Source organism: Zea mays, chromosome 6 (genome assembly GCF_902167145.1).
Source record: "Zea mays cultivar B73 chromosome 6, Zm-B73-REFERENCE-NAM-5.0, whole genome shotgun sequence".
Classification (NCBI taxonomy): domain Eukaryota; kingdom Viridiplantae; phylum Streptophyta; class Magnoliopsida; order Poales; family Poaceae; genus Zea; species Zea mays.
This window is the reverse complement of record NC_050101.1, coordinates 140,172,163-140,184,499: the sequence shown is the minus strand read 5'-3', so window position 1 is coordinate 140,184,499 and position 12,337 is coordinate 140,172,163. Positions and strand designations below refer to the sequence as shown.

Here is a 12,337-nt window from a genome sequence, read left to right as displayed (position 1 = left end):
TCACTTTGGAGATCTATAACTCGAAACCTGTAAGGTATTGACTCTGAAAGTCTACAACAAATTAAAAGACCAATGTTCAGGGAATAAGTTTGATGTGGAGAGATAGCTCTGTCATTATAAAGAAATTGGAGAAACGGAGGGGACAAGGTGGTTGTTGCTGTCGACTGAACTAGATCAGGCAGTCTGAAAATATCTCAGGAAAAAGATCTGCATCCACTAGCTGTTTCTAGATGACTTTGGATAAGTGCAAAACAATAAGAATTTCGTTCTGGTAAAAAGGGGGGGGGGGGGTCACGTTGGATATTTTTACTGTCCAAGGGGAGGAAATGTGGCAGACTTGAAACCTATCTAGAAGGTGGTGACACAGCTGCTTGTGATTTGCTGTCAAAGCCACATTAAACCACCACACCGTGTCCCTCTATTCATGGATCATGGGTGGAAGATAGCAGTGCAACCACGTGCCATAACCTTGTCTCTGTTGGAATTCCAGAGCCCTCCTTAACCGGCTTTCAGTGAACCCCGTCGTGCCCCTGCGTGCTGCGCGTCGGCCGTCGTCCCTGCAGGAGCCTCTTCCATGGCGCCTAGTTTTCTTCCCATGGCGAGCTCGCCCAAGAAATCACCCCCATCGCAGGTGCTGTTTTCCCCTTCCCTTTCCTCAAGTTTGGTTCTCGGTGCCCAAGTTTTTGTGTCCCTGCAGCTCGCCGTGTCTGCGCAGCCCCGACAGTGACGATGTCCATCCCGTTCGGTGCTCTAGGTGTTCGACGAAATGGGAGAACCATGAAATTGTCGTCGTTTCTCATCCGCGACCCCGCCAGTCTTGTATGCAGTCCACATATTGTGTTCCTCATCGGTGAGGCTTGATGTTCATGACTTGGTACCTACATCTTTATATTAACCATATATGAGTTTCTGTGTTTGATGTGGACTGAAATCCTTAGCGTTTTGGGGAGAGGAACCCCAGGATTTGGGTGATGAAGAAAAGGTTTGTGCGCATCACTTGCAAGAGGTTCGATAGAAAACTTCAATCAAAAGGCTATCGTCGTTCGTGCGAATATTGAGTTGAGGTGAATTGTGATGTGGCGAGCCTTTTCGCTACTCTATTTAGTTAATTTGATTGTTGTATTGATTAGAGTTGTGGCCGATGATTTTCTTGTCTGTAGTGTAAGCATATTGTGTGTCGACTTTCAGATCCATCGTTGTCCATATGCGCGATAGTTGGTAAATGAACATGTCAAGGGGGAGGGTAAATTGCCAAATTTCCACACGTTAGGGCTCTAGTGGGTTATTCAAGTAGTTATGGTCCTTTTAGCTCATCTAATTGGTAATATGTATGCTGTGTTATATTAGATGGTTTTTAAGTCTACTTTAAGATAAGGTGTTAGTAGTATTTGAAGTACTAAGCACATGACAGTTGTAGAAGCCGAATAGGAGCTAAATTGAATATATTACTGTTTAGAGCTATAGGTACAATTTTAATTGCGCAGCTAATTTAACAAAGCAAACCATGTTTTCTGTAGACATGTTATATAGGAAAGTTGTAGCTCACTGTCAAGGGCCTTAGAGTCTAGGGAAGGGGGCCCTCGGCTACGTAGGTCGTACCCCCGGTCCGTCTTCTCCGGAGAGGTTTTACCCCTCTTCCGAAGGCTTGAGAGTGGTAGGGAGAATGGAGGAAATAACTGTGTTATTGCTTGTCCCTCAAAGGAGCCAGCTACAAGGCTTTATAGCCTACGGTGTAACAGAAAGGGGAAACTAATCCTTCTGATTTAGGATCTCTACTAAAAGGAAACTGATCTCTATGATTTAGGATCTCTACTAATTTATTTCTTCTTCTAGCCGCCCTTCCTTCTATAGAGGTGGCGGCTGCATGTCCTTTGATTCTTTCCTTCTTCTAGCCACTGATTTCTTGGCTTTCCTTTTCTGCTGCTGACGTGGCACTGGCTGCTGCTCTTTCTGCAGCGCGCCTCCCGTCTCTTGCGCGCCTCCGACGGTTATAGGGGAGGCCCCACATGACACTCACTTCTTTATCTTGCTTGTGTAAAAATTTCATGACCATAGACTTAGCAGTTTAGAAGTTATGATTTTCCCAAGTCCAGTTTCAGAATCTGTCCAGATTCTGTACTGATTTCGAAAATTGCTTTGTTTGACTAAATTAAACTTATAATCAGCCCTTAGTAATTATAGAAGAATTGTAATACTTTTCTTAAGATTTCCAACAGATTTTGGATCACCCTTTTTGGTGATCTATAAATTAAGTTACAGCTGTTTGAGTTAGTATCTCTGAATCTGTACAAATCTGGACAGCAATGTTTGTTTGTATTAACTGATTTCGATACACATTTAATCACCTTGAGATGATTATAAATGAATTGTAGACAATTCTATTAGCTTTCTAAAAATTCTAGGATCACCTGATTTGGATGTCTGAAACTCCAGTTATGGAATTTTAAAGTGAGTGGCCGAATTCTGTCCAAATCTGGACAGAAATTGCGTTTAGTACTGTTTGACATTTCTATATGTCGAATCTCATTGTGATGATAATACCAAAATTGTAGAGGACTTTATAAGCTTTCCAAAAAGTCTTAGTTTACTATTTTTTGATGAATATTGTGTAAGTTATAAATAAAACAACTAGCTGCTGTTCTGCTGTACAAATTCAGCAAATATGAAATGATTACTTGGAGTTTCTTTTGTGAGGATACTTATATTTGGTTAGTTCTTGTCTTGATTAATGAAGTCTTGTAGTGGCAAATGGTTGTTTCTTTTCTTTCTTAATGCTTGCTTTAGACTTTAGCATTTTGGAGAAGGAAGTAAATGCCTTGGTGAATGTATTTGAGTAGTGACAATTTAGGCCTTGTATGTGCATAATGAAATAGTAATGCAAGTAGTAAAATTTATCACTTCTCTCGTCTATCCGTGATGTTACCCTTTATTGCTTATAGTCTTACAAATGTCTATGATCTTGATAATGTTTACTTGCTTGATCGAATGATTGTAATAATTTGTTTGGTTGATGTGTTATGCCTAATAGGTTAGATTAGTAGTTCTAAGAACTAGTTGAAATACTTCTATTCATAAACCTAAATTAAGTATCCGAAATTGATAAGTCTACAAGTAGTAACCTATCGATGTTATGCTTTAGCCTAAGGCTTGTGTTTAGTTATGTTGCCTAATGTTTGAATTAGGTTCGATTAACTCGAGGATCATGATTGTGTAGATTTTCTCTCATGTTTGATTATGTATGTTGGTGAGATCTTGCCTGTAATATTGAGTTTTCTTCCTTGTGACATTGTTTAGTCTTATTATTCCTTCCTATGTTCATATATGTGCATTATGCATATCATTTAGGTACGCTAATTGATCACGTGATATGGAGGACAAGAGATGGATTAATCACAAGACGATGCTAATGGACGGAGCTAAAGTGGATGAATCAACCAAGTGCCGAGACGGAAGATGCTCACAAAGTGGTCATCATTTAACAACACTAACGTAGTGTTTATCCCAGGCAAGCCCCGGTGCATTTGCCACCTCCTTGTTGTTTTAAAACTTTTATCACTTATATGCTGCATTAGGTGATAGGAGTTGAGTGATGAAACAGTTGATGCATTGCCATTCCTTGGAATTTGATTATCCTCCTTGATACCTGTTTTACAAAAAGAACTAATGAGGCTTAGCCCTGCCTAGAGAATTAAAACTTGTTTCTTTTTAAAAGAATGATGTGTGACACTGGGTATGGGTTTGTTTTATGAAAATGGACTTGTAATGGTGAGCGCATCATCTGTAGTGATGAATTCATCATTCAAGTATAGTACCTCTGTCAGGTATATGGTTTGGGTGTTAAATAATAAGATGAGACCAGACGTTGAGCAGGAAAGGTCGCCCGTCTGTGTCGCTTAAGGACCATTCCGATTGTTGGCCTGCTGATCTAGGACCCTTTAACTGGCCACATGCCTCATCATGGGTAAGCTTTGCCTCGGTCGGACCAATACTAGAACAGCTCGCACGCACTGGGAGTGGAGAGATGACGAGAGTAGCTTGTACCCTCCGTGGCAAGAGACTGGAAGGTGGGGTGCTGTACTCTCGGAAACATGGCGGGCACCATGGCGAGAGTAACGTGTACCAACCAGGCCAACGGCTGGACGGTGGAGTGCTGTGCTCTCGGGTCGCGTGAACCCATTCTGGTCTTGAGAAACTCGGTGGCGAGTTGACATATGCAAGGGTTAAGTGCTACATATGTCGTGTGGTTGGAGATCCCTAGCTGGGTATTAATCGATTCGGATCGCCGAACTTCTCGGATATGAAGACTGGATCTTCGACCCTCATCGTAGATAACAAGTGAAACTAAAGCTGCTAAAATAAAGCTAGTGTAGAACAAGTGAATGCTCTAGATTAGGCAAATCTAGATTAAGGAAAAATACTTAATTTGTGAAGTAAAAGTTTGGCATAAGGATCCACTACTAGTAAGCTTTTCTGCGAAAATGTGTCTTTGAAATTTGATGAGCTTTACCTTGATTCCCAACAAACCAGCATACCCTTGAGAGTCTTTTCTTTAGTCGGGTAAGTCTTGCTGAGTAATTGCGTACTCAGGGTTTTATTCCCTGTTGTTTTTCAGGTTATAATTTTGTTCTATTGTGGATGGTGCTAAGTGCCGGTGGGCTCGGCCTTCTTCTATAAGTATATCCCGTCTTTAGCTTCTTTATTGAGGATTGTCACTTAAGCTAGCATATATTTTAAAACTTATAAATGCTTTATACATTCAAATTGTAATCTTTTTGAATCAATTTCTATTGTAATCAACTTCGATGATATATATTGTAATCTTGTTATAACTTGTAAATGTTGTAACTTGTAACCATTTTGTAATAAAAAATTTCCGCTGCAAATGTTGGTGTGTGATTTGTGTTTACTTAATCTTGCGATCTTGGCGGTAAGTCGTTTATCCGGGGTCCTTGGGGCACTCGGACAGATCCTGTTAAGTTATTTGGTGCACATGCATAGTCGTTTGAGGTCCTTGGAACGAGGACAGGTGCATGTGGGCCTGATAACTTGGGAGGTTCTGCGACAGCTGGTATCGGAGCTGAATTAAGTATATACGGTCACATACATATTTTTAAAATAAAGTTTTGGTTTCGAAAACCTATTTTCAACTAAACACATTGTTTGGTTTTGAAAAACAGTTTTGAAAAAACTATAATGCTAGCGACATCCTCTATTAAGCCCTAAATTAAGGACTACTAGGTGGCTTAGTTCAGAATATTAACCCACAACCTGGGAAGGGTAATGCATACATGTGTAATGTTATTTTTGAGGCCATTCAGTTTTGAATGGATCGACGCTCAGGTAAGGTGAGATGTGAGAGTATGACCGAACAAACGTCGGTCTAGGGAAGAGTATAAAAAGCGCTTGATTATATACATGTTACACATATGTATATATGAAGGCTGCGATGTGGAGTATTTACTTTTCCGGGAATCGGTACCCCATGGATGTGTATGGGTATACAGACATGGGAATACCGAGAAGTGTAATGTATTTGCAACGACGCACCTATGCTCAGGTAAGAAGGTGAGTTACCATAATGAGCTGCCCTATGGTTAAAGTGTGGCAGCGGCGCCTATGCGTGGCTCGGCGCTTAATGAGGAGCTGGCCTCCATATAGCAATATATGGAGTATAAACTGTGATAAACTGTCATGTGTGAATTGCATCATTGGGAATTGGGCTGTGATGGATTTTTCTGCAGGTACACTAACTTCGAACTCGTATGTGTAGCTGACGACTAGCAATATATCGAGAGAGACGTAATTATGCCACCGATATAGAACGCTATTGCCACATTATGTTGGTGAAATTCGTGAGGACGAATAGGACGAGCATGCATCCTGATTGTTGCATTGTGTTTGTTGTTTGCGCAAGAAATGCTTCCCTCACCTTTATTCTAATAATAGGTGATTGTTTTTATTCTAATAATAGGTGATTGTGAAGGAACATGCTTTTCTCATCTTTATTCCGACAATAAATAATTGGAAACTGTATGAAGTATTACTGTTTTATAAGCAATTTCTAGCTTTGTTTGTTGCGTCCTTTAGACATGTGTTTATGTGGCATGTGATTCTTCTTAGTTTGACCGCTAGTGCAACTTGGGTTTGTTTTCGTGCTTGTGTGCTGGTAGAATGCAGGTAGTTTGTTTGCATAAACCCAAAGCTAGGTCATGTCCCTGTTTAGTGAACCTTAATCTAACTTTATATTAATTTCTTGACAACCTATCCTAGATGTCGTCTTGTGTGAAGATCATTTTCTTCACAAGATTATTGGAGTTCTAGCAATTAGACCAAGTCATGTCCTCATCATCTCAACATTTGAAATTGTATGAGATCTAATTCATAATTTTGTCATTTCTTCAAAGCCTCTCTAAATCTTCCAACTCCATGGCCAAACTCGTGCAAATAGATGTTTCAGTAATCCCCTTGTTGGAGATGCACTCAAACTTAAAAACAAGGATCTCGAGTCTGTAATCTTGACAATCCACTTGTAGCTCTCTTATGGTCAAATGTTCATCCTAAACCATACCCTTGTTCGGTTGGTGCAAGCTGGTATTCCTGTTCCAATTTGCCTCTCCTTGAGGATCACTACATTGATATTTTCTCAAACTTTTATCATCTTCCTTAAACTTGGATTCCCTGGCTAACCACGAGTTAACTGTGATGTTATTCGACATTCATCCTCGTCTTATGTGCTAGGAATTTCCAATGACCACTTGTTGGTAAACCTCTTTCTGTGTGTTTTACCCAAGAGGTTGCATCTTTCATGGTTTGTGTAATTGCTATCCATTTGTCCACCGTTCTCAACAGACCCAGATAGTACAGTGTCATTAGAAAAAGAAAACTGCACACATGGAACCTTATGTGTTTTCTGTCAGTTATAGCTTGTTTGTTGACGTCTCTAGTCAAACTAAAGTGGTATGTGCTATACCCACTAGAGAAGCAACATTTTGAGATGCTCGTCTTTGCTTGGAATTAGTTTATGCTATCACTATTATGGACAGGGTTATACGCCTCTCTACTCTTAGAAGTCTTTCGTTCTGAATCTCGGGACGAGATTCTTTTAAGGGGGGAAGGCTGTAACACCCCAGGTGTTTATCGTCTACTCGACCACGAGTGTGGACGTTAACACGTGATAGCTGTGAATGTAAGTGGACACTACATTTTAATCATCTTTGTCTATCACGATTTTGATATCGTGTTTGTCTCCATCTGTTTAAATTGTCCTAATTTATTTTGTAAAAATCCTGACTTTAGTAATCTTCCGAAATATTGAATCCAATATTGTTTGGGTTGAGCCATCGACGTCTTACCTAAACTATAATTTTTGAAATCAAATGTAGCTCCTTAAAATTCGTTTGAAATTCTTTCATGCTTGCGTTGCACATGTCTATCTGTGGCCAGACATCGTGACACGCGTGGCGTGTGCAAATCTGTGGGCGGCTGTGCATAACTTCTTGCCTACGATTTGCGACACGTAACATCGTTTCTGTGAAGTTTCGCAGACGCATCTTATCTCCCTGCCGTTATCCCTTTCGTTTATCTGAATCGGCCACCGCTCCAACTCCTCACCACGTGTCGTGCCTTCCGTCACTCCACTGCCGCGTGTCCGGCATGTTAGCGTCGTGGTGGTTCTTGGGCTCGCGGGCTGTTGTTGTGCTTATCTTCTAGAGTTTTCAGTTATACCTCGTTTAGATCTTAGTTTTGGTTCAACTAAAAATAGTTTGGTTTATCTATTTTAGATCCCTGTATTTTTTTAAAAAATCTGTGGGCTTTTAGCAAAAGGTTGCTATAGTAAAATTGTAGAGTAACTATAGGAGAACAACTTTTATTAAGTGTTGAAGCCCTAAGTCCATATGGAACTATTAGAGAACTTGACCCAAAAGTCCTATCCTCAAATCTGAATTTTCAGACTTAGTGATATTTCTGGGTTCTGAACTTTTATGCCTAAGCCAACTTTGAAGCCCTTTTATTATTCAGTCCATTGGGTTTTAGCTTAGGACCATTATATCAAAATGGTAGAGGATCTATGAATGTGCAACTTTGTTGAAGGGAGATGGACTCAGTACTACATAAAAAGTGGAGTTACTGACCCCTAAAGATAGGCTGTCAGACGTCCTTAATTTTTCAGATAAGGAAGAGTGAACAGATCTGAATTCTAGTGTTTGGTTTAAATTTGGAGCTATATGGTGACTGTTCTGGACAGTTTTGGACTGGGATCTTTATAGAAAAGTTGAAGAGTACATATTGGTGTACAAGTTTACTTAACAATGATTAACTTGGTACCATATAAAATAAATAGTTAAGTACCCTTAAAGTTGCCTTAACAGTCTGCAATTTCTGGGTTCAGTTTCAGAAAACTGCAATGTGGTTTCTGTGTGATCTGCCTCACTTTGGAGATCTATAACTCGAAACCTGTAAGGTATTGACTCTGAAAGTCTACAACAAATTAAAAGACCAATGTTCAGGGAATAAATTTGATGTGGAGAGGTAGCTCTGTCATTATAAAGAAATTGGAGAAACGGAGGGGACAAGGTGGTTGTTGCTGTCGACTGAACTAGATCAGGCAGTTTGAAAATATCTCAGGAAAAAGATCTGCATCCACTAGCTGTTTCCAGATGACTTTGGATAAGTGCAAAACAATAAGAATTTCGTTCTGGTAAAAAGGGGGGTCACGTTGGATATTTTTACTGTCCAAGGGGAGGAAATGTGGCAGACTTGAAACCTATCTAGAAGGTGGTGACACAGCTGCTTGTGATTTGCTGTCAAAGCCACATTAAACCACCACACCGTGTCCCTCTATTCATGGATCATGGGTGGAAGATAGCAGTGCAACCACGTGCCATAACCCTGTCTCTGTTGGAATTCCAGAGCCCTCCTTAACCGGCTTTCAGTGAACCCCGTCGTGCCCCTGCGTGCTGCGCGTCGGCCGTCGTCCCTGCAGGAGCCTCTTCCATGGCGCCTAGTTTTCTTCCCATGGCGAGCTCGCCTAAGAAATCACCCCCATCGCAGGTGCTGTTTTCCCCTTCCCTTTCCTCAAGTTTGGTTCTCGGTGCCCAAGTTTTTGTGTCCCTGCAGCTCGCCGTGTCTGTGTAGCCCTAACAGTGACGATGTCCATCCCGTTCGGTGCTCTAGGTGTTCGACGAAATGGGAGAACCAAGAAATTGTCGTCGTTTCTCATCCGCGACCCCGCCAGTCTGGTATGCAGTCCACATATTGTGTTCCTCATCGGTGAGGCTTGCTGTTCATGACTTGGTACCTACATCTTTATATTAACCATATATGAGTTTCTGTGTTTGATGTGGACTGAAATCCTTAGCGTTTTGGGGAGAGGAACCCCAGGGTTTGGGTGATGAAGAAAAGGTTTGTGCACATCACTTGCAAGAGGTTCGATAGAAAACTTCAATCAAAAGGCTATCGTCGTTCGTGTGAATATTGAGTTGAGTTGAATTGTGATGTGGCGAGCCATTTCGCTACTCTATTTAGTTAATTTGATTGTTGTATTGATTAGAGTTGTGGCCGATGATTTTCTTGTCTGTAGTGTAAGCATATTGTGTGTCGACTTTCAGATCCATCGTTGTCCATATGCGCGATAGTTGGTAAATGAACATGTCAAGGGGGGAGGGTAAATTGCCAAATTTCCACACGTTAGGGCTCTAGTGGGTTATTCAAGTAGTTATGGTCCTTTTAGCTCATCTAATTGGTAATATGTATGCTGTGTTATATTAGATGGTTTTTAAGTCTACTTTAAGATAAGGTGTTAGTAGTATTTGAAGTACTAAGCACATGACAGTTGTAGAAGCCAAATAGGAGCTAAATTGAATATATTACTGTTTAGAGCTATAGGTACAATTTTAATTGCGCAGCTAATTTAACAAAGCAAACCATGTTTTCTGTAGACATGTTATATAGGAAAGTTGTAGCTCACTTCTTTATCTTGCTTGTGTAAAAATTTCATGACCATAGACTTAGCAGTTTAGAAGTTATGATTTTCCTAAGTCCAGTTTCAGAATCTGTCCAGATTCTGTACTGATTTCGAAAATTGCTTTGTTTGACTAAATTAAACTTAGAATCAGCCCTTAGTAATAATAGAAGAATTGTAATACTTTTCTTAAGATTTCCAACAGATTTTGGATCACCCTTTTTGGTGATTTATAAATTAAGTTACAGCTGTTTGAGTTAGTATCTCTGAATCTGTACAAATCTGATCAGTAATGTTTGTTTGTATTAACTGACTTCGATACACATTGAATCACCTTGAGATGATTATAAATGAATTGTAGACAATTCTATTAGCTTTCTAAAAAGTCTAGGATCACCTGATTTGGATGTCTGAAACTCCAGTTATGGAATTTTAAAGTGAGTGGCCGAATTCTGTCCAAATCTGGACAGAAATTGCGTTTAGTACTGTTTGACATTTCTATATGTCGAATCTCATTGTGATGATAATACCAAAATTGTAGAGGACTTTATAAGCTTTCCAAAAAGTCTTAGTTTATTATTTTTTGATGAATATTGTGTAAGTTATGAATAAAACAACTAGCTGCTGTTCTGCTGTACAAATTCAGCAAATATGAAATGATTACTTGGAGTTTCTTTTGTGAGGATACTTATATTTGGTTAGTTCTTGTCTTGATTAATGAAGTCTTGTAGTGGCAAATGGTTGTTTCTTTTCTTTCTTAATGCTTGCTTTAGACTTTAGCATTTTGGAGAAGGAAGTAAATGCCTTGGTGAATGTATTTGAGTAGTGACTATTTAGGCCTTGTATGTGCATAATGAAATAGTAATGCAAGTAGTAAAATTTATCACTTCTCTCGTCTATCCGTGATGTTACCCTTTATTGCTTATAGTCTTACAAATGTCTATGATCTTGATAATGTTTACTTGCTTGATCGAATGATTGTAATAATTTGTTTGGTTGATGTGTTATGCCTAATAGGTTAGATTAGTAGTTCTAAGAACTAGTTGAAATACTTCTATTCATAAACCTAAATTAAGTATCCGAAATTGATAAGTCTACAAGTAGTAACCTATCGATGTTATGCTTTAGCCTAAGGCTTGTGTTTAGTTATGTTGCCTAATGTTTGAATTAGGTTCGATTAACTCGAGGATCATGATTGTGTAGATTTTCTCTCATGTTTGATTATGTATGTTGGTGAGATCTTGCCTGTAATATTGAGTTTTCTTCCTTGTGACATTGTTTAGTCTTATTATTCCTTCCTATGTTCATACATGTGCATTATGCATATCATTTAGGTACACTAATTGATCACGTGATATGGAGGACAAGAGATGGATTAATCACAAGACGATGCTAATGGACGGAGCTAAAGTGGATGAATCAACCAAGTGCCGGGACGGAAGATGCTCACCAAGTGGTCATCATTTAACAACACTAACGTAGTGTTTATCCCAGGCAAGCCCCGGTGCATTTGCCACCTCCTTGTTGTTTTAAAACTTTTATCACTTATATGCTGCATTAGGTGATAGGAGTTGAGTGATGAAACAGTTGATGCATTGCCATTCCTTGGAATTTGATTATCCTCCTTGATACCTGTTTTACAAAAAGAACTAATGAGGCTTAGCCCTGCCTAGAGAATTAAAACTTGTTTCTTTTTAAAAGAATGATGTGTGACACTGGGTATGGGTTTGTTTTATGAAAATGGACTTGTAATGGTGAGCGCATCATCTGCAGTGATGAATTCATCATTCAAGTATAGTACCTCTGTCAGGTATATGGTTTGGGTGTTAAATAATAAGATGAGACCAGACGTTGAGCAGGAAAGGTCGCCCGTCTGTGTCGCTTAAGGACCGTTCCGATTGTTGGCCTGCTGATCTAGGACCCTTTAACTGGCCACATGCCTCATCATGGGTAAGCTTTGCCTCGGTCGGACCAATACCAGAACAGCTCGCACGCACTGGGAGTGGAGAGATGGCGAGAGTAGCTTGTACCCTCCGTGGCAAGAGACTGGAAGGTGGGGTGCTGTACTCTCGGAAACATGGCGGGCACCATGGCGAGAGTAACGTGTACCAACCAGGCCAACGGCTGGGCGGTGGAGTGCTGTGCTCTCGGGTCGCGTGAACCCGTTCTGGTCTTGAGAAACCCGGTGGCGAGTTGACATATGCAATGGTTAAGTGCTACATATGTCGTGTGGTTGGAGATCCCCAGCTGGGTATTAATCGATTCGGATCGCCGAACTTCTCGGATATGAAGACTGGATCTTCGACCCTCATCGTAGATAACAAGTGAAACTAAAGCTGCTAAAATAAAGCTAGTGTAGGACAAGTGAATGCTCTA

General features: G+C 40.2%; 1 long non-coding RNA gene across 9 annotated transcripts; it reads left to right on the top strand.

Annotated features, from left to right (window-relative positions):
• The first annotated feature begins 296 nt into the window (after nt 1-296).
• On the top strand, nt 297-11,455 carry LOC103630097 (uncharacterized). Of its 9 annotated transcripts, XR_004850325.1 has the most exons (6): nt 297-631; nt 698-850; nt 4,613-9,051; nt 9,175-9,239; nt 9,359-9,426; nt 11,296-11,455. It is a non-coding gene; the product is annotated as an uncharacterized lncRNA (long non-coding RNA). The 9 variants fall into 9 exon arrangements; XR_004850323.1 differs by having other exon boundaries at nt 9,359-11,455; XR_004850324.1 differs by having other exon boundaries at nt 9,175-9,402.
• Nucleotides 11,456-12,337: the final 882 nt, after the last annotated feature.